This window comes from Sinohyriopsis cumingii, chromosome 15 (genome assembly GCF_028554795.1).
Source record: "Sinohyriopsis cumingii isolate HCF-2022 chromosome 15, ASM2855479v2, whole genome shotgun sequence".
NCBI classification, from domain to species: domain Eukaryota; kingdom Metazoa; phylum Mollusca; class Bivalvia; order Unionida; family Unionidae; genus Sinohyriopsis; species Sinohyriopsis cumingii.
In genome coordinates, this window is record NC_142975.1 from 45,465,396 (window position 1) to 45,490,048 (window position 24,653).

The window sequence follows — 24,653 nt, forward strand, 5'->3', positions numbered from 1 at the left end:
GATGATAATTTTTACAGCTCCATCCATAAGTTGATGATATATTTTACAGTTCCATGTGTAAGTGGGTGATAATTTTACAGTTCCATGCATAAGTGGGTGATAATTTTACAGTTCCATGCATAAGTGGGTGACAATTTTTACAGCTCCATCCATAAGTTGATGATAATTTTTACAGTTCCATGCATAAGTGGGTGATAATTTTTGAAGTTCCATCCATAAGTTGATGATATATTTTACAGTTCCATGTGTAAGTGGGTGATAATTGTTACAGTTCCATGCATAAGTGGGTGATAATTTTTACAGCTCCATCCATAAGTTGATGATAATTTTTACAGTTCCTTGCATAAGTGGGTGATAATTTTTAAAGTTCCATGCATAAGTGGATGATAATTGCGTACAAGATGAACCTTCTGATCTGAATTACACATTGCTTAGATTTAAAATACATAACACTACGAAGAATCTTGCATGTATGCCTTGTCTTTACATGAACGTGATGGGGCATAGTTTTATCGATCGGTGTTTCATACGCTCTACGCTTTAGATTTTGTACCTTAAATTCGTCAAAACCTTTAGCTGTTCTCTCTTGAATAGCATCTCCTATTTCAGGTGTTGCTTCTTCTTTGACTGTTGAACTAAACCAACAAGTTCGTTAACATCTGAATACTGGTAACTTAGTATAATGCGAAAATCGTAAAGTAATAAATATCCACGAATTAGTTTAGTTTCCTTTTTATTATTATCAGCTTCCTTCTTAATTCATCCAGTCTAACATCCAGTGGAAGATTAATTATACCCATCTAGTGTTCAATAAAGTTTTGGAAATTTTTACAGTTTCTGTATTTTGGATTTCACTCTATCGATGAAACCGCTAAATGCGAGAGCCGTTTCATCTATTTTAATTGTGAAAAGCATATGCGTCCTTTACAATCATTTTCATTCAAAGTATATACATCTATTCTAAATCAAATCTATAAACATTTTCTCCTTCCTATCTTCTTTTTGAATGATTTGTCGCAAGTACTTTATACCACATCATTTACAACTACTTCATCAACATGTTCCTTTGCGTCTATTTTTGTTTGTTCAAACTCAAAATGGAACGTGTTGCATTTGGTGGCAGAAACATCTTTACTTGTTTAGATACGTATGTTAAGCTTAAACGTGAAGGTGTATCAGTTTCCATCTTCCACTTTTATGATAACATTAAATCTGTGTTAGTTCTTTGTAATTGTTTGTAATGACCAATAACCTTCAGCTTTGTGTGTCACATATTCGGTTGAGATAAATATATACATTGTTGAGTTTTAAAACCCACAAACTAATTCAGTAGATACCTGTACAGGTCTTTCACTTAAAGCAATTAAATATTGTGTGTGTTATATACACTGTGTAATTGTATCTCGGGGGGGGGGGGGATTTTAACTATCCAATTACATTTTAGACACTCAAAATCCGCACGTTTGCTTTTGTCGTTGTTTGCAGTCATTGTCTCTTTGACTTTACTCATGCGTAGTTTGAATTTGCAAAATGAATCAGCGAATAAAACAGCATTTGTTTCATTCTTATCATTGGTTTGATGGAATACGTCGCTACTGAGTTGATCCGAAATACTTTAATACAGAGCCATATAATCCATGTTCTGCAAACATACTGATAGTTTACCATTCCTGTTGTTTCGTTTTCTTTATAGTGTTTTTCATTTTTTTGACATACTGTACTCTTGAGCATCAAACTAAACTCCTCATGGTTGATTGCATGGGATTTTGTTTCCTTGATTATCTAGTTCTCGATATTGGTCACCTTTCTCGCGGAAGATATTATTCTTTCCTCGTGTTTTAAGAATTTACTGCAAAGCATCATTTTACTTTTGAGTTCGTTACATTTCATTTGATATACAAGGGTATTTAAACTGTTAATGCAACACGACTACAAGATGTTAAAAAAGTTACGTGTAAATTGACTAACACACTGATTTCAAACAGAAAAATTACTTATATTGTATTGGGTAAATAAATGAGGCGGATTTAAAGACGGAAAAGTAAAAAAAAAAGAAATAACGGAGAATAAAAATACTAACAGTTATTGTAAAATATGCATAGAAGCTTATAACAAGAAATGGTTCAAAGAAAAGAGAGTGCAAAATAGCAAAACTGAAATCATGGCAAAATAAAAACAGAAAGCGATTTTACTAAAATAATAAACAAAGACATCACAACGGAATAAAACACAGGATATTATGCTTAACGGGAAACTATTAAAACAAAACTTAAAATCAGATACGACGTTAAAATACTCGATCTTCCATCTACTGGCTTCTGCTGGAAATAGCTACATTTTCAAAATGTTCAAATGAAGATGATTTTTATTATAAATCATAACATAACATGACCCTCCCTTGACCTTTCTCACCATGAACAGAGAAAATTATTTCACTGGTTAAACACGATTCCTGAAAACCAATGAAAATAGGTTCCAATATGTTAATATGCTTTCCAGAATAGAAATACAAGATCACAAGAAAAAGGTCGAACTATTCAGAATGACTAATTTATCATTGAGTAGAATTTTGGATAAATGAAAGTGATGCAGACCAATAGAACCTTATATTGTCCGATGAAAATTGCTTTTGAAAAGAACGAATTTGAAGATTCTTTGTATAAAGATGATAATCTAGTAGAAATGGAACACAAGCTGAATATACTAACTTCTTAATGATTTGATAATCAAATATATGAACGTTTTGAATTAACATCATACAAAAGTTGTGGAACGTATGAAAATGAGGATAAATATTCATAGGTTATGGCTATGATTTAAGTGAGAATAAGTGATGAATATTCAATAGAATATATACATGACAAATCTTTTGGTTAGAGTTTGGTTAGGAAATAATGTGTGTGCGTGCGTGCGTGTGTGTGTGTTTGTGTGTGTGAAACATAATCTGCAAAGATTCGAAGCCGGGACCGCAAAATTACGGCATCTATCGCCTTGTCTGCAGTCCCTAATTTATATGACTCTCGACTAAGCCCGAATCCACCTCTCACCCCCACCCCCACCCCCAGAAAGTTGCGAATATAGGTAATCGTGCATAGCGGACACAATCGCATATACCCCCATCATAAATATTTCTTATCTAAGCAGAAAGTTAAATGGGATTCCTTGAACAGAAATCAAGGCATATAAAGGTCAATAAAGAAAGTTACAAATATTCACCAACAAGAGCAGAAAGTGTTTTCCCTATAGGAGGATGCATACTAATATGAAGGGACTTTTGTAAATATGGAGAACAAATATTATCATACAGGTTACAACACGTTTGATTCATTCAATCTAAGTGCATAGTCACTTAAAGTTACAACCTAAAGAATCATTAAAACCTAATGTATTTCAAAGACGGGAAACAAAACAATATGCATAAGAGAGATGATCAAATTAAACTGCAATACAACCTTGGATAATTAGTCAAGACACTCTGAGCAAACTGTTAAAGAATCTCACATACGAACTCAAAGCAGGGAACTAATTAAAGAATTAAACAATGACGTCAGAACAAAAAAGACAATCTTTTTCCGCAAGAGCAGTTGGAAAGTGTTGGGAATAAAACAAAAAGGCGTACAGATCAACAGTCTCAAGATATGAACTAAACCTTCATATAACCTGTTTACAATTAAATGGTCATTTCATTGGAAAAGGAGGAAAGTGTATATCAATGAAGAATGTTTATCAATATGCATACATTCTCAAATAAACCTTGCAAAAATTCAGCCAAAAAGCGGATTCTTTATTTCGTCTATGTGCGTATTAAAACAAATATTTATCTTTATTTCTGGCCACATGTTCTAAATAAAATTGGTTTTGAAAGTATCAGGCGTGGAACACATGTTTACAACGATAATATCTGAAAACTAGTTGGCGCAACCTCTGTTCAAAGTTGCCGGCTTGGAATAGATCCGTTGATACGATGGCCTGTTTCTCCGAACTGTAAGAAGTAACATGTGAAGTAAGCTTATTGTTGCATATGGATCATATATTGTAGTGAACAGCACAAACAGATAATGTTAATAATACAGTAGAATCTATAAATCAAAATGTTTCGTGAAGTTTTCCTTTGAACTAAAAAATTCATATTTGTCACTACAAACTGATTGATGGACAGGGTTAAAATGTTTATACATGCCATGCTTTCCGACACTGACCCGCTGTCTACGTGATGGAAAATGCAGTTCAATCTCCTTCGATTTTCTGATTGTTGGATTCTAATATTCACCCTCCTGGTGTCCAGATAGGAATAGTATATAGAGAACTCCTGGCAAGCCAACCCTATCTTAGATTAAGTAAAAGTTTTTGTTTTTATATCTCGTGTTGGAAAATGAGAATACAAAAAGGAGCTAAATATATGCGTTAGTTCTTACTTTAAAGTTTTATGTTTTAAAATCTAGATGATGAAGATCATTCAAAAACAAACTCCTTCAAGGCATTAACCATCAAACTCAGACATTACAAACCTAACTAGATTGCGAAGATTACCAAAAAAACACAAATCTGAAGATGTTTTCAAGTGATACTCAATGCAAACAGCTGCATTATAATTCTCAATGTTGATATCAAGAGATCATGAGGATTTCTTTACAAGTTTGGAGGGGTTGAAAGTATGGCCTAAGTTAATAGCGTTTGAAAATTATATGAAACGAAATAAATACAGATTTGCTGAATTCAGAAGAATATTCTGTATTTTAAGAGACTCTTGATTAACAAATAACATTTAATCATAATACTACCGAAAAACGTTTCATCAGACATGTTAGACTATGATTAAAACAGTGTAGTAAGAGTAGAGAATAAAGTGTGTATTTAATATGAGTAGGGCACAGAGATATACTTTACAGACAATAAAATCAGATTAAAAGGACATATGATGAAGCAGTATATAAAATATAGATTAGATTCAGTACCAGAAATGACAAACTTTGACATTAATATTATATCATGTATGCTCTCTAATAATCTTATCAAACATACTAGTTACCCGAGTCCAGAACTCCAGTTTAATAAAATAAAATGTGGTTAACTTACTGTAACCAAATTAACATAGCAAGATAAAATGTTCTATTCTGAAACTATTTTTTATAATAACACTTAGATTTCACAATGATGCGAACAGATACGGAGCACAGTGTGACACGACACTTTGACAGAGTTAACTGAGAATATCAGTGTGGACGACAAGATCAAGTCTTGAGATTTCCTGTAGGAGTTTAAACGCATGTGTACATATTCAATGTGTTCAAAATAAAATAAAATTAGTTGAAGGATTCGTTTCTGATTAAACATTCAAAGGAAAAGTTTATCAGATTCAATACTTCGTATATTTTTTCACTACAAAAGTAAAAGCTTCAGCAATATATTATATAATTTCTAGCACATTCTAGAACTTACTATTAGTATTACAATAGATGGAGAGCATTACTCGTTGTTTTGCAAAGATGTTCAAGATTGAATCTTCCTTTTCTTCATATAACCAGTAATAGCTTCAATCGGTATTTTTACCAATAACTTAATTGAAAATAACGAATAATTCCGTCTTGAAGATATAATAATCAAAATTTTATTAACCATGAGAATATAAGAGACTTTAGGGTCTCATTCAATTGGCTTTTGTTTAACAAAGACGCTGTTAATTATGCGATAATGCAGTATGGGTCCATATTATAATTAATCTAACACAAATAACATATTTACTGATGTGATACGTTCGGTAATCATATAATTCAAGTAAGTGCCTGGAGCACTGGAAGTCGTCTCTATGAAGGTCTAAAAAAGTTGAATGAGTTCTTTGCCGGATATCGAATGCGTTGTGCAAGTGACATGGCATTGTGTAGCTCAAAGGCACTTGCTGAGATGTATTTGACACTAAGGAAATTACAAATTACTTATCAGATGAACAGTCTAGCAATTCGTTTTTAAGTTAATTCCCATTTATTCTAACCTATCCTAATAGCTCTTTTCAAAAATATATGCTTTGACCAATGACTTGCATTTGTTCAACAAGTTAGATATATAAGACGACCAGAGAACAGCATAATCTTCTCTACAAATATCAACAATTAGCCTATAAAAAATTGACTTAACACTGGATGCTTCATATGATAATTTGACATTAGTCAGTAGGAAATATAAAACAGAATCTTTGGATTTCCTCAGGAAAAAATACAAGTTTCATCGAGTGTAAACAAGAGTTGACGGAATTCTTTATTGCCGTCTGTGTTTCCGGATCCATACAAAATAGAAAGTGTGAAGGATCTGAGAGTCCTAATATAACTTTTGTCCATGATTGTAAGTTATAAACAACTTGTCTACGTAGCAAAGGTTCAAGGTCAGTCTTGTTTCCGGTTACACTAGATTTTTCCGCTGTAAATCTTCATATTCTATTACATTATAGGTCAAATGGAAATGTGTAAAAATAAGGATTTGATAAACACATAATTCATTCCCATTATATATCAGTTTGTATGAATCGATGATAACAGTCAGAAGTTGTGTTGTGAGCATCAGATATTTTAATCGATAGGAAATATGTATCTAAAATATTCATTGTAATTAATTACTCATGGACTACTGACTAACACACTATTTTGGATTAATGTGGTCTCATTCATTGACATTTTGGATTGTATCATTTTGGTATATCAGAACATTCAAAGCAACTTTAATTCATTCCGAACAGTCTTTATTTATGGGCTTGTGATAGGACATCTAGGATTATTTAGGATTTAATTTACATTACTGTAAGTGCCCCATGAATTTTCACTTTGGATTGTAAAGAAATAAGTAACTTGTTGATTTTACTTAAATTGTTGGTTTTACTTCAGTACATATTGGAAAACGTATAGCCGTAACACATAGACTTGATTAACTTTCTTGACCGGCTTGAGTTAAATAAAAATATGGTGACGTTTCTGAGAAAGATCAGGGAGATCTGACTTGTGTCCACAGTGCATGATGCGGAACATCTATACGATCGAAATAAACGGTGCTTTAGGAAATAAGGTGATTGCTAACACACGTTCCTCCAGAAGTTTCTTAATTTATTATTGTTTGCATGAATACATATTCTCCGCTGATGTTCATATTTTCTCCTCCAATTCAAGACCTCAACTAAGACTCATTCTTTATTTCAGAGGTAAAAATAATTTATCAGTGAAGTATATAGATTTGTCATGTGAATATTCAATTATCAGCATTTCCGAGTTATATTATTTGAATCTATTTATTACACCTCTCAAGATTAGTACAGAACTAAACTAAGGTATTTAATCTATGAGTCGTTAGAGGTTATGAGAGAGAGAGAGAGAGAGAGTTGGAAGAAGCATTCGTGTGCTTTATTTCATTGCAATAATCAAGTTTCATGTCTACAAAACTGTTCGTATAGAGTAACCATGCACGTCACACTCAGCACGGCTACTAACATGTACGAATATTACAACTGTGAGGGAAAACGAACATGTAACTGTTTTATTTTAACCACTGGGATAGGATTACAGGCAAGTTTGAAAGCCGTATATAGCTAGCTGTATGTACCGCATGTAAACCTTTTCCTCGTATAATATAAACAAATAAATGCATTAATAGCCACGTTATCACGTGGAAACATATGGAATAAAAAAATTCAGTTATGAAGAACTAATTGTCCATTGACTTTATAACACGAATGCCATAACTTGCATGTTGATCCCACGAAGGAACCATTACCGTAAAAATAAACGTGACTTTACGACGGTAAGGTTGAACACGCATGCCCCTAGCTTCGTGATGCTTCATCCAAAGTATGAATACAATCCATCAAGAGCTTTAAGAAATATAAGCAAAGAAAATAACCAAAAAGCTCCAGGCATAGTTGATTTGTCTGCGACTCTGACCCAAAATCAACGAAGCGAGAAAGCATGCGCAGAATTGTATTATCTTGGTAATGATTTATTCCAAGTAAGAAGAAAATCCGTGAATGGTTATAGAAAAATAAAAGCAAATAAATAAAACGTTATCCCATACTCTAACACAAATATTCTATGACCAAAGTTCCATTGGGCAAGCAAGTATGAAAAGTCTTCGCATCATAATATTTCAGTGACAATGTATACAGGATATAGATAATATGCTATAACGCACTATTTAACCGAAAATTCAACACTCTGTTGACGCCGCATCCGCCAAAATGTGATTTCTATGACTGGCTTCCCACTAAGATGGGATCAAAACAAATATTACAAGTCAACGATGGTTGTTTCAGAAGACACTGCTCTCAGTTAAGTCGAATATAGCACAAAACACAGATATTAAATTGGAATCAATGCCCGAGATACGTTTGTGATAACCGGGAGCCATTTTGACACAACATATATGTGACTTCCCAATTTCCAAAATGAATTTCAAAAGTGAAATTGTATACCACGTATCCATACATGTTAAATGAAATATAATTGAATTTCTCAAAGAATCTCAGCTGAAACAAATTAACTTGCAGAACTTGCCTGAAGAAGAAAGATTTCATTGAGGTTTATAAGAAATAAACTTTCTCAAAACCATGATTCAGAACGAAGAGAAAATACTTAAGTATTGTACTATGATGTAGAAAGCTTCAGGGCAGCCATAATACTAGGTAAATAAACGATGTTTCATAAACGTGGCGTGCCTGAAATCATGTCTTAAAATGACATTTTAATTCGTGTTTGCCGATACAGATTTGCAGTGACACGAAAAAGGAAGAAAATGAAATATATGAATGTATAAGAACGCTCATCTCGATTTTCTCCAATTGTGGTGTGCTCTAATTATAAAGAAAATGAACAGGATAAAATGCAGCTTTTCCAGAAAAGATGTCATCCTATAACACGTTCTCTGCAAACATAAAGAAAACATGTCTCATGCACGTCCAAGGAACATTTCACCCATTTGGGGTGGGGTGGGGTGTATATTCATATTTAATACCACCGCCGCCACTATCAATGCCCTTGATACCAAGGTCATGGAAAGAAAATGTTGTTTTAAACGTGTATACATCATGATTGTATCGGGATTATGTCTTGTGTCAAAATGGCCTGTTTGGAAACGTTGCTTCAGCTGAACGAAAGTCTCATCTCCACACCGCCGCAAAGAATCCTATGTATGTATAAGCATTGACAGCCACTGAACAATGGCATCGATGCCACATCTCAAACCTAATGTTACCATCTGATCGTCGTCGATGATTTGATGACTCCTTCGACTGATAACTCATGAGTCAGTGAATTATATACGGAATGTAGCAATCCCCGGAACCAATCCAACTTTTTAAATAATAATATAGATTCAGAGACGGAAATGTCGTGTTTAAATAATTATTGAAAATAGCATCGACAAACTGAAGACCATAACCCCAGCCAGACAGACGAATCCAAACTATTCTGGTGACAATATGCATCGATTCGATGAGGCTACTGGGAACCAGGATGGCTACCTTCTCGTGATCCTGACTCACACGAAGACTACGCAGAAAAATCTTCGTATGGAATTTCTTCGGAGAACAATGTAGGTACGTTTTAACAAACGAGCAATTAGAAACCCCTAATCTACTTGCAAAATAACAGGTGACTTTTCCTTGGATCTTGTACGGAGATGTCTGTGTTGGTGCAAAGACATTTTGTTCCCTGAATGATAACTGTGAGAAACATTAGCATGAGCATCGTGGGTAACGTAAGAATGAATAATGTGAATAACATAAGCATGAGTAATGTGAATAACTTTAGCCTGAGTATTGTGAATAACATAAGAATGAGTACTGTGAATAACATACGCATTAATAATGTGAATGACATAAGCATGAGTATTGTGGATACATAAGCGTGAGTACTGTGAATAACATAAGCATGAGTATTGTGAATAACATAAACATGAGTAATGTAAATAACATGAGCATGACTACTGTGAATAACATAAGCATGAGTATTGTGAATAACATAAGGATGAGTATTGTGAGTAATATAAGCATGAGCATTGTGAATAACATAAGCATGAGTACTGTGAATAACATGAGCATGACTACTGTGAATAACATAAGCATGAGTATTGTGAATAACATAAGCATGAGTACTGTGAATAAAATAAGCATGAGTATTGTGAATAACATAAACATGAGTACTGTGAATAACATGAGCATGACTACTGTGAATAACATAAGCATGAGTACTGTGAATAACATAAGCATGAGTACTGTGAATAACATAAGCATGAGTACTGTGAATAACATAAGCATGAGTATTGTGAATAACATAAGCATGAGTACTGTGAATAACATAAGCATGAGTATTGTGAATAACATAAACATGAGTACTGTGAATAACATAAGCATGAGTATTGTGAATAACATAAACATGAGTACTGTGAATAACATAAGCATGAGCATTGTAAATAACATAAGCAAGAATAATGTGAATAACATTATCATGAGCATTGTGAATAATATAACCATGAGTATTTTGAATAACATACGCATGAATAATGTGAATGACATAAGCATGAATATTGTGGGTAACATAAGCGTGAGTATTGTGAGTAACATAAGCATGAGTATTGTAAGTAACATAAGCATGAGAATAGTGGATAACATAAGAATGGTTACTTTGAGTAAAATAAGCATTATTTTTATATCTCCGATGAATGCCTGTTTGTTTTAATTTAGTTATCATATTACCTTTCTCCTAGATTTAGTTAAATCGTTAGATTACCTAACGTCAACTAAACATTTCCATTTAAAAACTGCAATCCCAAGTTATATTTTTGTTTAGTTCATTTCGATCATGAATTAAGACGACTTTCTATAATGTTTCAAAGTTTGCTATCGGATACGTTTGTGAGCGACGCTGTAGCTAAATGGTTTATGCACCAGACAAGCAATCACATAGATGCTGGTGCTTTCCCTGACAGGTCTGGGTCGGCCGCCGTTACTTGCCTTGGTACAGCTCTTCATTCATTTTGCCCACCACAATATAGTATTCCATGTGCCAATCAACCAACCAGTCAATTGGTTATTTTCTACAGTTTTGTCACGAAATAATCAAATGAAAAGATCACTCAGCGTACTAATGAATATTGATTATTACTTCACGTCATCATGTTATAGTTCGAGTTCCGACGGGTCGATACCACACGTTAAATGAAGTCAGGTCAACGTGAAGTTCTGGCCACCTTTCCTTTCGATTTCATTATATATAAAAAAACATGCAAGTGATCATACTGTATACTCTGAGATCGAACACCGGTGATATCATTTGATGAACTGACATGAACAATGGTATAAGACAGCAACACTTTCTTTGAAGAGCGTTAAATTGGTTACTTGTACATCGGTTAGACATACATTCTACTAACAGACAGACATAGGGAGGAATTTTCAACAAATTAAAGCAACACCGATTTTAAGAAAGATGTGTGATGTTGTGTACACTTCTTCAAACACTAAACAATAAATCCATTTAAGTGTACCTATTACTCCACTTGGTGCAAGGATGTATCAACCCACCAATTCTGCATGCCGAAATGAATCGCGTGCTCGCGGAGTCGGGGTGTTAGTGGGGATTGGACCGGATTTGGGTTGATACATTTTGTATTGAACCAAAATCTAAAGTTGGTAATTATGTTACATGGCTATTGCCATTAGCAGGATTGTTATCTATAAATTAAACAGAAATCTATCGCAATGTTTACCGTACGAATCGCATTGGGTTATTACCAAACGACGTCAAATTTGGTGGTTAAATGGCAACTGAGAAAACTATATGTTTTGATAAAAGCTTCACATTAAATTTGAACTCATATTGAACTCGCGTGCACAATTCATATTGCACTCATAAGGGAACTACTGCCTACTGTCAACAAAGAATGGACGCAGACGCCAGCACTTTTGATTTGTAAAAAAAAATCATGTAGACTCACACAGTAAGCCCATTACGTTTTGTTGACTAAATTTGTTTCTGCGTGAACTAAAGCAGATATTTCGTGAACTGCCACATACCAGCTGCTTTGCTACATTTCGCGTTAACTTTTTTGATACAATGTTTCGGATTTAGTTGGGCGATAGACGCCATATTTCATAAAATTGCTGGGTACCTACAAATAACATGCAAGTGACAAGGCATAAACTGTCTCCTTTAGCTGGTAATAAGAATGGCAAAAAATATACTTACAGTTTTACATCTTGAATGTACTCAAAATATATTTTCTTAGTTCTTCAAATCCGAATTACATCAGCCATGTCATGGGATCTCAAGCTTGATTACAGGTTTTGAAATTGTACTGTAATTTCGACTATATTCCAAGTGCAATTACATCCGGCTTACTGCACGCAAAATGAAATAAATGTAAAATTCAATAGCGTCTTTTTGATAACTGCAATTGAAAGACTTCATAATTTTCCCAAATTATGATTTCAAACATTCAATGACAGAACAGAAACACACTTGCAGATGTCAACACTCATCTCCCTCGCTGCTTCCATCCGATGTATTTCATGTAGAATTTGCACAGCTGAATCCAGTCCATAATCATGAAATTTCGTAGAATCGACAAAAATACCAAAATCTATACATTCCAGATCAAATGGAAAAGTTGTTGCAACGTGCATTCATTCACAATATGACTCTAAATTTCAATTTTAACCAGACACGCACTATTCTTTTGAAAGTTATTTCTAGCGCGCGACTAATATCTAGAATGAGTTATGTGCACATTAACAACGTTGTTGTTGTGTAATGATGAATCTGTGCTTGTGTATTTAGTTTGGAATACGGTACACATTTAGTTACTTTGTTTCTTGTAGTGTATTTTTTTATATATAATTAAGCCTTAGGTAGGATAAGAAAATGAACATATAATAAAAAGCTTACTGCATTTGTGTTGGAAAATATGAACTCTTTTAGTCAGATGGATTTACTGCACTCCCATGGTCGTGCAGTAGTTCCATCCGAAAAACTCGTTCATATTTTCCTATACGAATGCAGTAACCTATAAATATTACAAACTACGGGAAGGTTTGATAACAGCGATGAAAGTATAATCAAAACTGCAAATCGTTGGAAAAGAAAACACGCGATGACTTATATAGCTGTATATAATCTTAATGGATTTTCTTAATGGAAAGATTAGGACCAGCACACATCCAAACGAGGCGTAAAGATTCGTGATAATTTGTGCTGGAATTTTACACCCCGTACGTACATAAAAGAAGAAGACAGAACACGAACAGAGGGAGAGAAAACCGATAAATTTAAGCAGAAAATCATTCCAAAAGCAATGAAGTATCCAATAAATAAAACACGGTATAACCACCAATAGATTTTTATACGTCCAGGATAGTGTCAAGAAGAGAAAGAAGGAGACCAATCACTGAATATGAAACCTCTAGATTCAATATAATATAGGTATAACGGTACCAATTGCGCAAGTCCAGGTGGGCGGAGCTTAAGGTGTAGGGAACATTGTATTTCGAAATATACAAAAAAACTAGCTGTGATTGGTGCATTATGTAAGTGTTCTACTTTCTGTTAGGCTTTAAAAAAAAGTTGTGCCTCCTGGCAACATGTGAGATTATGTTAATTCCTATCTAGATGATATTTTGTATTTTTTATGATTCTTTTAAAATGTGGAACACATATCTGAAACTGTGTCTGTTGTGACTAGATAACTCTTACCCCTGTCTAGTTCCAGAAGAGTTATCTCTCTTAAATGTAATGGAGTACCTGGTTTTGTCCTTGTCAAATTGACAATCTAACACTGCTCTCTAAAAAAGTGTGTGACATGCACGCTAAAGTAGGATAGAAAATATATTTATTTCTCCAAACATTAGCATTAAGGTCTATGGAAAAACAATTGGTACCGTGATACCATAAAACATGCAACGCAGGTATACAACAACATGATGAACATGCAACGTACAAAATTATATACATTTAACTTCACTGAATCTGTATAAAAAAGGCATCACATACGTATCTGTTTTATATTAGTATATTTCCTTGTAGTGTATATGATGTAATACGTGTTTGTCATCGTTTGTGTAATAGAAATATATCTTAATGACTTTCAAGAGTGTCTCAAGATACCTACAATAACATTTTTAAGGTAATAATCAGGATGGACATTAATCTGTATGAACATAGTTCTGGGAAAATGAAGTAAAAATTACACCTATTCTAAAGCATAGGTATTTGTGCCAAAATTCAAAAACGGTTGCTAAACTTAGTTATTTTATCTCATTTGAAGCAGTATGGGATGTGGTACTTGAAGTGAGACACATATTTATTTTATGTCAAAACGAACATTGGTTCCAGTTAAAGATCAAAGACTACAATCCATGAATGACATTTTGGGAGACAGACAGACAGACAGACAGAGGGAGACTTACATCCAATAATCCATTACAATATACAAAGTAAAATCGTTAGCCATATATTGCTAAACCGAGTATTTGAAATTTCGTACGCATTCCCCTCCACCTCCTAGTCCTCCCCACCCCTTAATCGAGGGGTGCATCGCTTATCGATAAAAGAGGAAACGGATGATCAAATAAGTATGGATCACGACTAAGGAGGCAAAATAAAAGAAACTGATGATATTTCCATAATCTTTGACCAAAATGAAGGAAAAAACTCATACTTTTTGCCTTAAATACTATAGTTCTATGTAAACAAACATAATCATGTAAATAATATGTGCAGAGAGTTTATAATAAACATTATGAATATTATTGAAAATATTCTTTAAATAGAAGATTCAGACATGTATTCGAAGCCTTATTCTTGTAGCTTTATCCAAGCGTAAGCTTTAAAAAATTACAGGGACTGCTTAAAGCAGCATCCAAAAAACATCTGACTGTTTAAAGCAAGCATCGTCAATAATTTTACAGATACTTAATCTCAAAGGTGCTAGGAAATTCCTTGCCTTAGTTTACACATTGTATGATACCAGTACTATTAAATTATTTATGCTTTTGTGCATTGTTTATTGGTTTGGTACTTCTGATACAGAACAAGTCTGTATTATATACAGACACGAGTCGTTATTCTACACAGATACAAGTCGTTATTCTACACAGACACAAGTCATTATCCACACAGACAAGTCGTTATTCTACACAGACACAAGTCGTTATTCTACACAGACACAAGTCGTTATTCCACACAGACACAAGTCGTTATTCTACACAGGCACAAGTCATTGTTCTACACAGACACAAGTCGTTATTCTACACAGACACAAGTCGTTATTCTACACAGACACAAAATCAGTAATCAGATTTTCCTTTATGAATTCTGCCCAATTTACTCTCTCTCTCTCTCTCTCTCTCTCTCTCTCTCTCTCTCTCTCTCACACACACACACACACACACACACACACACACATTGAACCACATATATAAAACCTATTTACGTAGTGAAAACTCACTGTGATCGCTTTTCCGTGCTGCAACCTTTTCTCCAAACTATTATCCATGATTTAGCATATGTTTTCAAATAACGAAATCAACAGTACGAAGCAATTCGAGACTATGTATTTCATGCCAGAATCAGAGATAAGAAATATATTAGCTGAATGACTGGAGATTTTTCACACTGTGGGTGATCCAGCCAGCTCACACAGATTTAATTATATGTATTTTTTATTATCACTAAAGAAAATGCTATCTCACACAACACCACTAGGAAAAAGTGTTTTTGCAGTTACTGAGATATACATGGAAATCTGCTGCGATACAAGCCCTGTTTGAAGAGACATAATTACTAATTGCACTCCGGGGGTTGCAATCTATGTTGCTGAAATCTATAATACCGGAATTAGGTCAAGAAAGCTTTGCATATTTGGAAAGTGGATATCAAACTATCTTTTACTCTAAAAGCAATTCCTATCTCGAACCACTGGTATAAAAAAGAGCCGGGGGTGGGATGCGTATGAAACTGTCTTGAGATTTTATTTATAATATTAATTTCGATCCTCTATCAGGCTCAAAATGTCTCCATCTTCGCATTGATCCATCTTCAGTCAGATCTAGAAACGTGGTAGGTCCATTTGTAATGTGTATAATAAAGTCATAAACTCAAATTCAAAATTAGTCTAGGTCTGTCCAAAACATACCTGCACAGAATATTTGCAAAATTTGGTACAAACTGCCTGCAGATTGTTTTGATCAAGCATATATATTTTGTGGACGGCACTGGCATTTTGATGGCACAAAGCGCATAACGTCAAATATAGAATTAATCTAGTTTTCAAAGAAAATGATCTTACAAAATTCTTCCACATGCTATCAAACTTATTTTACTTAATTGTTTGATTTGGCATATATAGCTGTTTTAAAACAAAATTATTACTCTATTTGCTTTTTCGGTTTCTCTTGTTTCATTTTTTAAAATGTATTTCTATTTTTGTGTTTTTTTATGTATTTATTTATTTATTTTTATGCCAAGAGGTGGTCAAACTGTCATAAAACTTAACTCAACATTTCGATAGCAAATTAAGTGCAGACTTGGAAATATTACTCAAAATTAGCTAATTTAGACTCTTGATTCATCAAAATATTTCCGAATAAGATCTGGAGTCAGAGACTCGCTTAACTTTCCACTGCATCACGATGAAAACACGAAACGGGTCAGCTGACCAGTCATACTTTAAAAAAAAAAATGTGAACTGTAAATTTCGGATGGATAAGTAAAATGTATGTAAATGAAGGATGAATAAGTAAAATGTATGCAAATGAAGGATGAATATTGTAGAAACTTTCGTGAATTATACTCGATTGTATTTGGCATTGAAAACACAAGAAATTAAAGATGTGTGTGTGTGTGTGTGTGTGTGTGTGTTTGCCTTTTGCAAACGAAAGCTTTAATACGTACGAACACTACCAAAATATAAAAATATATCTACACTGAAAAGTTTATCATAAACCTTGGTTTCAGATAGTTTGAAACAAATTGAAAGGTTGACTCCGAACAAACCTGGATGGATAGCTAGTCAATGTATGATCATTAACTGGTACAGTTATAACACTGTTGCCTGACCACCCGAAACCTTAATTTGTACAGCTGTAGTATTGTAGCGTAACCACCCAACGCCTTAATTTGTACACCTGTAGTACTGTAGCGTGACCACCGACACCTTAATTTGTACAGCTGTAGTCTTGTAGCGTGACCATCGGACGCCTTAATTTGTACGGCTATAGCAGGGGTGGGCAAACTACGGCCCGCGGGCCGCATGCGGCCCGCCAAGGGCTTTCATGCGGCCCGTTAAGGGTTTTCATGCGGCCTAGGAACAAATCATTCGCACTGACTGTTTATGTTACTCTGTTTATCAAATAAATGTGCTTCTTTTGAAGTTTAAGTTTTCAAATGTTAACAACATATTAACAACTGAAAATTAATAATGATGTTATTTAGAAAAACCTTTTGTTTTTGCTATTTCAAATATTAATTATTTTACTTAATGAACTATACGGCCCGCGACAAGGTGTAAATTTGTGTATGCGGCACTTGCACTGGAAAGTTTGCCCACCTCTGAGCTATATTATTGTTACCTGACCACCAGACGCCTTAATTTGTACAGCTAAATTATTGTAGCCTGACCACCCGACACATTAATTTGTACAGCTGTACTATTGTAGCGTGACCATCTGACGCCTTAATTTGTACAGCTACATTATTGTTACATGATCACCAGACGCTTTAATTTGTACAGCTGAAGTATTGTAGCCTGACCAACCGACACCATAATTTGTACAGCTGTAGCATTGTGGCGTTACCACCCGAGACCTTGATTTGTACAGCTGTATTATTGTGGTGTGACCACCCGAGGCCTCGATTTGTACAGCTATAGTATTGTTACTTGATCACCAGACGCATTAATTTGTACCGCTATAGTATTGTTGCCTGACCTACCGAAGCTTTGATTTGTACAGCTATAGTATTGTTGCCGGACCATCCGACGCCGTCAACAGTTTAATCCCCCTTACCGATTAGCACAAAGAATAATGTTTTTAAACAATGAATAATGCTTTGTCGTTTCATTCATCAATTTACTATGTCTCATTTGACTGTCGCGAGATGGCCCCTATCATCTTTGCGGAATTATGTGTACTTTAAGCCTTATATCATCGTCACGGAATTATGTGTACTTCATATAAGTAGATTATGTATGAACAAAAATGAACTCGGGTTTCGTTTACCGCGTATGGATGGCTTATTGTCTTTATTAGCTATTTCAAATTACTGAGTTCGGTCCACCCAATGCTGTAACAGCAAAGAACGTGCAGTGAGAAACCCAATTACCTCAAATGAATCTTCAACTACAGCCAGTGTACATAATGAATACGTTGTCTTTTTATCACAATACAACAAGTTTTGTCAGGAAGTTGATAAATTAGAACGAAGTGAATTTTTCTGGGTGGGGTGGGGGTGGATCAAACATTATAATTCGCCTAGGGCGACCAAATAGGGTAAGCACTGGAAAATTACAAATGCATAAAAATATTTAACTACTACATTCCTTTATATATTGATATCTTACACGTTAAGCTGTGAATCTGAGGTTGCTAATCCGTAACATTAGTGACGAAACTAAGAAGCTCGAGCTCAAAGTTCGACCACAAATCTGGATATAACATTGGAGTGTTTCTGAAGCATTAAATGCTACCAAGAGAACCAAACTTTAGAAAATCCTGAATGATTAAGGACTGACATGGCGTTTTGGATTTTCTTACGTTGAGTTTTGGCTTGAATTTCGTGCTCAAACAAATGCTTAGAAAAAATTTTATGCGGCCCCTTAGTCACGAATTTGTCGTTGACTCTCTAATACTGGATTTTAACTGAAGAAACACAAATCTGATTGACCATAACATTACTTTCAATAATCTGAAAACAGCCATTTCAGTCGTGTCTACTTTGTGAAAAATCTATGTTTATAATAAATTCAGCATCTTTATCATCGCTTCAAGCTTTAACGTTTGAATCTTGGTTAGGCTTTGTGTTCAGGCTATTTCCTGAACATGAAGCCTGATCCACAGTGCAAATACCAAGAACGAAACAAATGCACAAACTGTATAAGTCATAATACCCCCAAGAATGGCAAAATTGCATGCAGTTCTAAGAATCGTTATTTGAGACTGAATATGTTATTAGGTTAAAGCACTTTATGTATTGGAAAGTCAGCCGATAATCTTGACTTCCTTTGGCTACGCTCCAAGTATTGGCCAATCGGAGCTCATATCAACTGAGTATAAATTTGAGTATAAGAATATTTTACAACCCGGAGACCTGGTCTGGAAATCACAAAATCAAATGTACACTCTCAGCCAATCGAAGACGAGCTTTAAAAGTATTCTCAATTTTGATTGGATGAAACTAAATCTCAAACTCACACTTTAGCTTAATGGTTTCATGGTTTCCAGAGCATTCAATAACAGACCTGTGGACGAAATTGATAATACAAAAGAAAAGTCTATGAGGCCTCTGGAAATATTAGCAAGTTCTGACCTCCGTAAATCGACTGCGCTGCATTCTGTTGCAGAACACGGATAAGATCCTAATAACTGTATCATACTGGAAACAATTAACTTATCATACCCTATTCCTTAAGCATCTAATAAATCACTCATCAACACACCATTTACCTTGAGTATTTAATTATTAACTCGTCAATGCACCCGCTTCCATGAGTATTAAACAATTAACTCATCAACACACCTTTATCCTTGAGTATTTATTAACACGCCCTTTTATTTGAGTAGTGTAAAATTCAGTCAACACACCCGTTTCATTGAGTATTCAAAACTTCGCTCATCTACACACACTTTACCTTGAGTATTTGATAATCACCCATAAACATCATATTCTTTGAGTATTTAACAATTTACTCACAAAAAAAACCTTTTCCTAGAGTTTTTAACAATGCATCAATAGACCCGTTACCCTGAGTATTTAACAATTCACTCATCAACACCCTTTCACTCATCAGTATGCCATTTCCCTTGGGTATTAAATAATTCACTCATCACCACTCTTTACCCCGAGTATTTAACAATTCACTCATCAACACCCTTTACCCTGAGAATTTAACAATTCACTCATCAACGCCCTTTACCCTGAGTATTTAACAATTCACTCAACAACACCCTTTACCCTGGGTATTTAACAATTCACTCATCAACACTCTTTACCCTGAGTATTTAACAATTCACTCATCAATACCATTTCACTCATCAGTATGCCATTTCCCTTGGGTACTAAATAATTCACTCATCAACACCCTTTACCCTGAGTAATTAACAATTCACTCATCAACACCCTTTACCCTGAGTATTTAACAATTCACTCATCAACACCCTTTACCCTGAGTATTTAACAATTCACTCATCAATACCATTTCACTCATCAGTATGCCATTTCCCTTCGGTATTAAATAATTCACTCATCACCACCCTTTACCCTGAGTATTTAACAATTCACTCATCAACACCCTTTACCCTGAGTATTCAACAATTCACGCATCAACGACCTTTACCCTGATTATTTAACAATTCACTCATCAACACCCTTTCACTCATCAGTATGCCATTTCCCTTGAGTAATAAATAATTCACTCATCAACACCCTTTACCCTGAGTAATTAACAATTCACTCATCAACACCCTTTACCCTGAGTATTTAACAATTCACTCATCAACACCCTTTACCCTGAGTATTTAACAATTCACTCATCAATACCCTTTACCCTGAGTATTTAACAATTCACTCATCAACGCCCTTTACCCTGAGTAATTAACAATTCACTCATCAACACCCTTTCACTCATCAGTATGCCATTTCCCTTGAGTATTAAATAATTCACTCATCAACACAACTTTCACCTTGAGTATTTAATAATTTACACATCAAAACACCATTTACCTTAAATATTTAACAATTCTCTCATCAACGCACCGTTTTTGTGTATTTAAAAATGTACTCATCAAAACTATTTCCTCTGAATACTGAACAAAACTACGAAACGATTTCAACTACATCATATGTATGACGTTTTATTATATGCTCATTTTATTCTCCGTTAACTTTACATTGTCAGAATTGTTCAATATTTTACGATATTGCACACCTTCATATTGTATTCACGTGCATAAAGGAACTACTTTCTATTGCAAACAAACAATAGACGCAGACGCCAGCACTTTTGATTATAAACAAATCATGTGCACTCGCGTAGTAGGCGCTTTACATTTTGGTTGATTAAATTTGTTTCTGAATGAAGTAAAGCGGATGTTTCGTGGACTGCCACATTCCAGCTGATTTGGCACATTTCGCGTTAACGTTTTTGATACAATGTTTCTGATTTAGGTTAACTATACAGTTGACGCCAGAAAGGGTTCTTACAAATAACATAAAGTGACCAGGGATAAACTGTCTCCTTTAGCTGGTAATAAAAATGGCAACAAATATACTTAAAGTTTTACATCCTGAATTTCCTGAAATGAACTTTCATAGTTCTGTAAATCCGAATTACATGAGCCATGTTATAGGTTCTCAATCTTGATTACACGTTTCAAAATTGTATTTTAATTTCGAATGTAAGTGCAATTACATCTTCCATACTGCACTCAAAATAAAATAAGCATCAAATTCCATAGCGTCTGTTTGATAATTGCAACTGAAAGACTTCATATTTTTTCCACGTTATGATTTCAAACATTCAATGGCAGAAACAGAAACATATTTGCAGATGTCAACAAGCTTCTCCCTCGCTTCTTCAATCCGATGTATTTCATGTGGAATTGTCACATATAAATCCAGTCCATAATCACAAAATTTAGTAGAATCGAAAGAAAAAAAAGGTTTTTTATTCCAGATCAAATGGAAAAGTTGTTGCAATGCGCATTCATTCACAATATGACTCCAAATTTCAATTTTAACTAGACACGCCATTTTCTTTCCAAAGTTATGTCAAGCGCGCGACTGAGTTCAAATTTATCTGGGTGGAGTTATGCGCGCAATAATAATGTTGATTTGTGTAATGATGAATATGCGCTTGTGTATTTAGTTTGGAATGCGGCCTACATTCATTTACGTTGTTTCTTGTAGTGTATTTTGCTTATATAATTAAGCCTTAGGTAGAATTTAAAAAAATGAGCATATAATAAAAAGGTTACTGCATTTGTATGGGAAAATATGAACTTGTTTTGTCGGAAGGATATACTTCACTCCCATGGTCATGCAGTATTCCATCCCAAAACTGGTTCATATTTTCCAATACAAATGCAGTAACCTATAATTATTATATGCTCAATTTTATCCCCGTTAACTTTACATTGTCGGAATCGTTCAGTACTTCCAGATACTGAACGCGCGCGACAATACACATATAGCATTCACGTGCATAAATGTACTACTTTCTATTGTAAACAGACAATGACGCAGACGCCAGCACTTTTGATTTGTACACAAATCATGTACACTCGGGTAAGAGGCTCTTTACGTTGTGGTTGTTTAAATTTGTTTCTGAATGAACTAAAACATGTTTCGTGGACTGCAAAAAGAACTGTTTTGGCACATTCAGCGTTGATACAATTTTACGGATTTAGGCTAGCTACATTATATAAAAGACGGAAGATAAGGTCCTTACAAAAAACATACAAGTGACAAGTCATATACTCTTTTCTTTAGCTGGTGATAAGAATGGCAAAATAATATATACTTAGTTTTACATTCTGAATTTCCTCAAAATGTATTTTCTTAATTCTGCAAATCCGAATTACATGAGCCATGTCATCGGTTTTCAATCTGGATTACACATTTCGAAATTGTGCTGTAATTTCGATGATAAGTGCAATTGCATCCTCCATACTGCACTCAAAATGAAATAAGCATTAAATTCCATATCGTCTTTTTCATAATTGCAATTGAAAGACTTCATATTTTTCCCACATTATGATTTCAAACATTCAATGACAGAAACAGAAACACATTTGCAGACGTAAACACGCTTCTCCCGCGCCACTTCAATCCGATGTATTTCATGTATAATTTGCACAGATGAATCCAGTCCAAAATCACAAACTTTCGTCGAATCGAAACAAAATACCAAAATATATTCATTCCAGATCAAATGGAACAGTTGTGGCAATGCGCATTCATTCACAATATGACTGCAAATTTCAATTTTAACTAGACACGCCATTTTCTTTCGAAAGTTATGTCGAGCGCGCGACTATGTTCAAATTTATCTGGGAGGAGTTATGTGCGCATTAATAATGATGTCATTGTGCAATGACAAATCTGCGCTTGTGTATTTAGTTTGGAATACGGAATTCATTCATTTACGTTGTTTCTTGTAGTGTATTTTGTTTATATAATTAAACCTTAGGTAGAATAAAAAAATGAGTATATAATAAAAAAGTTACTGCATTTGTATGGGAAAATATGAACTCGTTTTGTCGGAAGGATATATTCCATCCCAAAACTCGTTCATATTTTCCCATACAAATGCAGTAACCTATAAATATCAACTACATCATATGTATGACGTTATAGCAACTACATAATATGTATGACGTTATATCAACTACATCATATGTATGACGTTATAGCAACTACATAATATGTATGACGTTATATCTACTACATCAGATGCATGACGTTAAGCAACAAACCTTGCTCTGACAAGCTGGTGTCTACAATTCTTGTTTAAAGAATTATTGGGAAAATGATTTCTGACTCTTCAGTTACGACACCTCTTGAGCGTAAACTCTGAAATCTTTCTCGAATTCGAAAACTTTCTGTATATAATCACAATATCAGTCCGCATACTGTCACTGATATCAATATGTATATTATCATTGATATCAATCTGCATAATGTCATAGATATCAATCTGCATAATATCACTTATATCAATCTGCATAATATCACTTATATCAATCTGCATACTATCACTTATATCAATCTGCATACTATCACTGATATCAATCTGCATAATATTACTTATGTTAATCTGCATACCATCAATGCGATCAATCTGTGTATTATCACTGATATCAATCTGTGTAATATCACTGATATCAATCTGCATACTATCACTGATATCAATCTGCATGATATCACTTTTATTAATCTGCATATTATTACTGATATGAGTCTGCACACTAGCACTGAAGTCAATTTGTATACTATTGAATTATATCCAATCCGTACATTATCACTTATATTGATCTGCATCATATCATTTTAATGATTCTGCATAGTATCACTGATATCAGTCTGTATATTAACACCAATATCAGTCTGCAACAATCACATATACCAGTCTGCAACAATCACATATATCAGTCTTCATACTATCATTTATATTAAAAAGAAGATATCAATCTGCATATTATCACTGATATCAATCGACATATATCAGCATTCATGATATCACTGATGTTAATATGTTTACTATCACTGTTATGAAAAGAATTAAGTATAGTTCCATTCTGGGAAAGACTTAGATAAAGGTGCATGCTAAGACACTTTCAGCACTACAGAGGCAGGTGCAGAGCTGCAACATTTTTATATCAGAAGCATAGCAGGGGTAGGAAGCTCAAACGG

General features: G+C 34.3%; 1 protein-coding gene across 5 annotated transcripts in view; it reads right to left on the reverse strand.

Annotated features, from left to right (window-relative positions):
- Positions 1 to 24,653, reverse strand: part of LOC149781725 (neprilysin-like) — a 136,145-nt gene that overhangs the window by 90,049 nt on the left and 21,443 nt on the right. Inside the window, exon 1 of one of the 5 annotated variants that reach the window (XM_089935829.1) lies at positions 15,475 to 15,608. The exons of 3 other annotated variants lie outside the window; for them this stretch is intronic. The gene's annotated coding sequence lies outside the window, so the exon portion shown is untranslated. Of the gene's footprint in view, positions 1 to 12,218; positions 12,238 to 15,474; positions 15,609 to 24,653 lie in introns of those variants that run through there. One more of the 5 variants, XM_089935832.1, reaches the window with a different exon arrangement.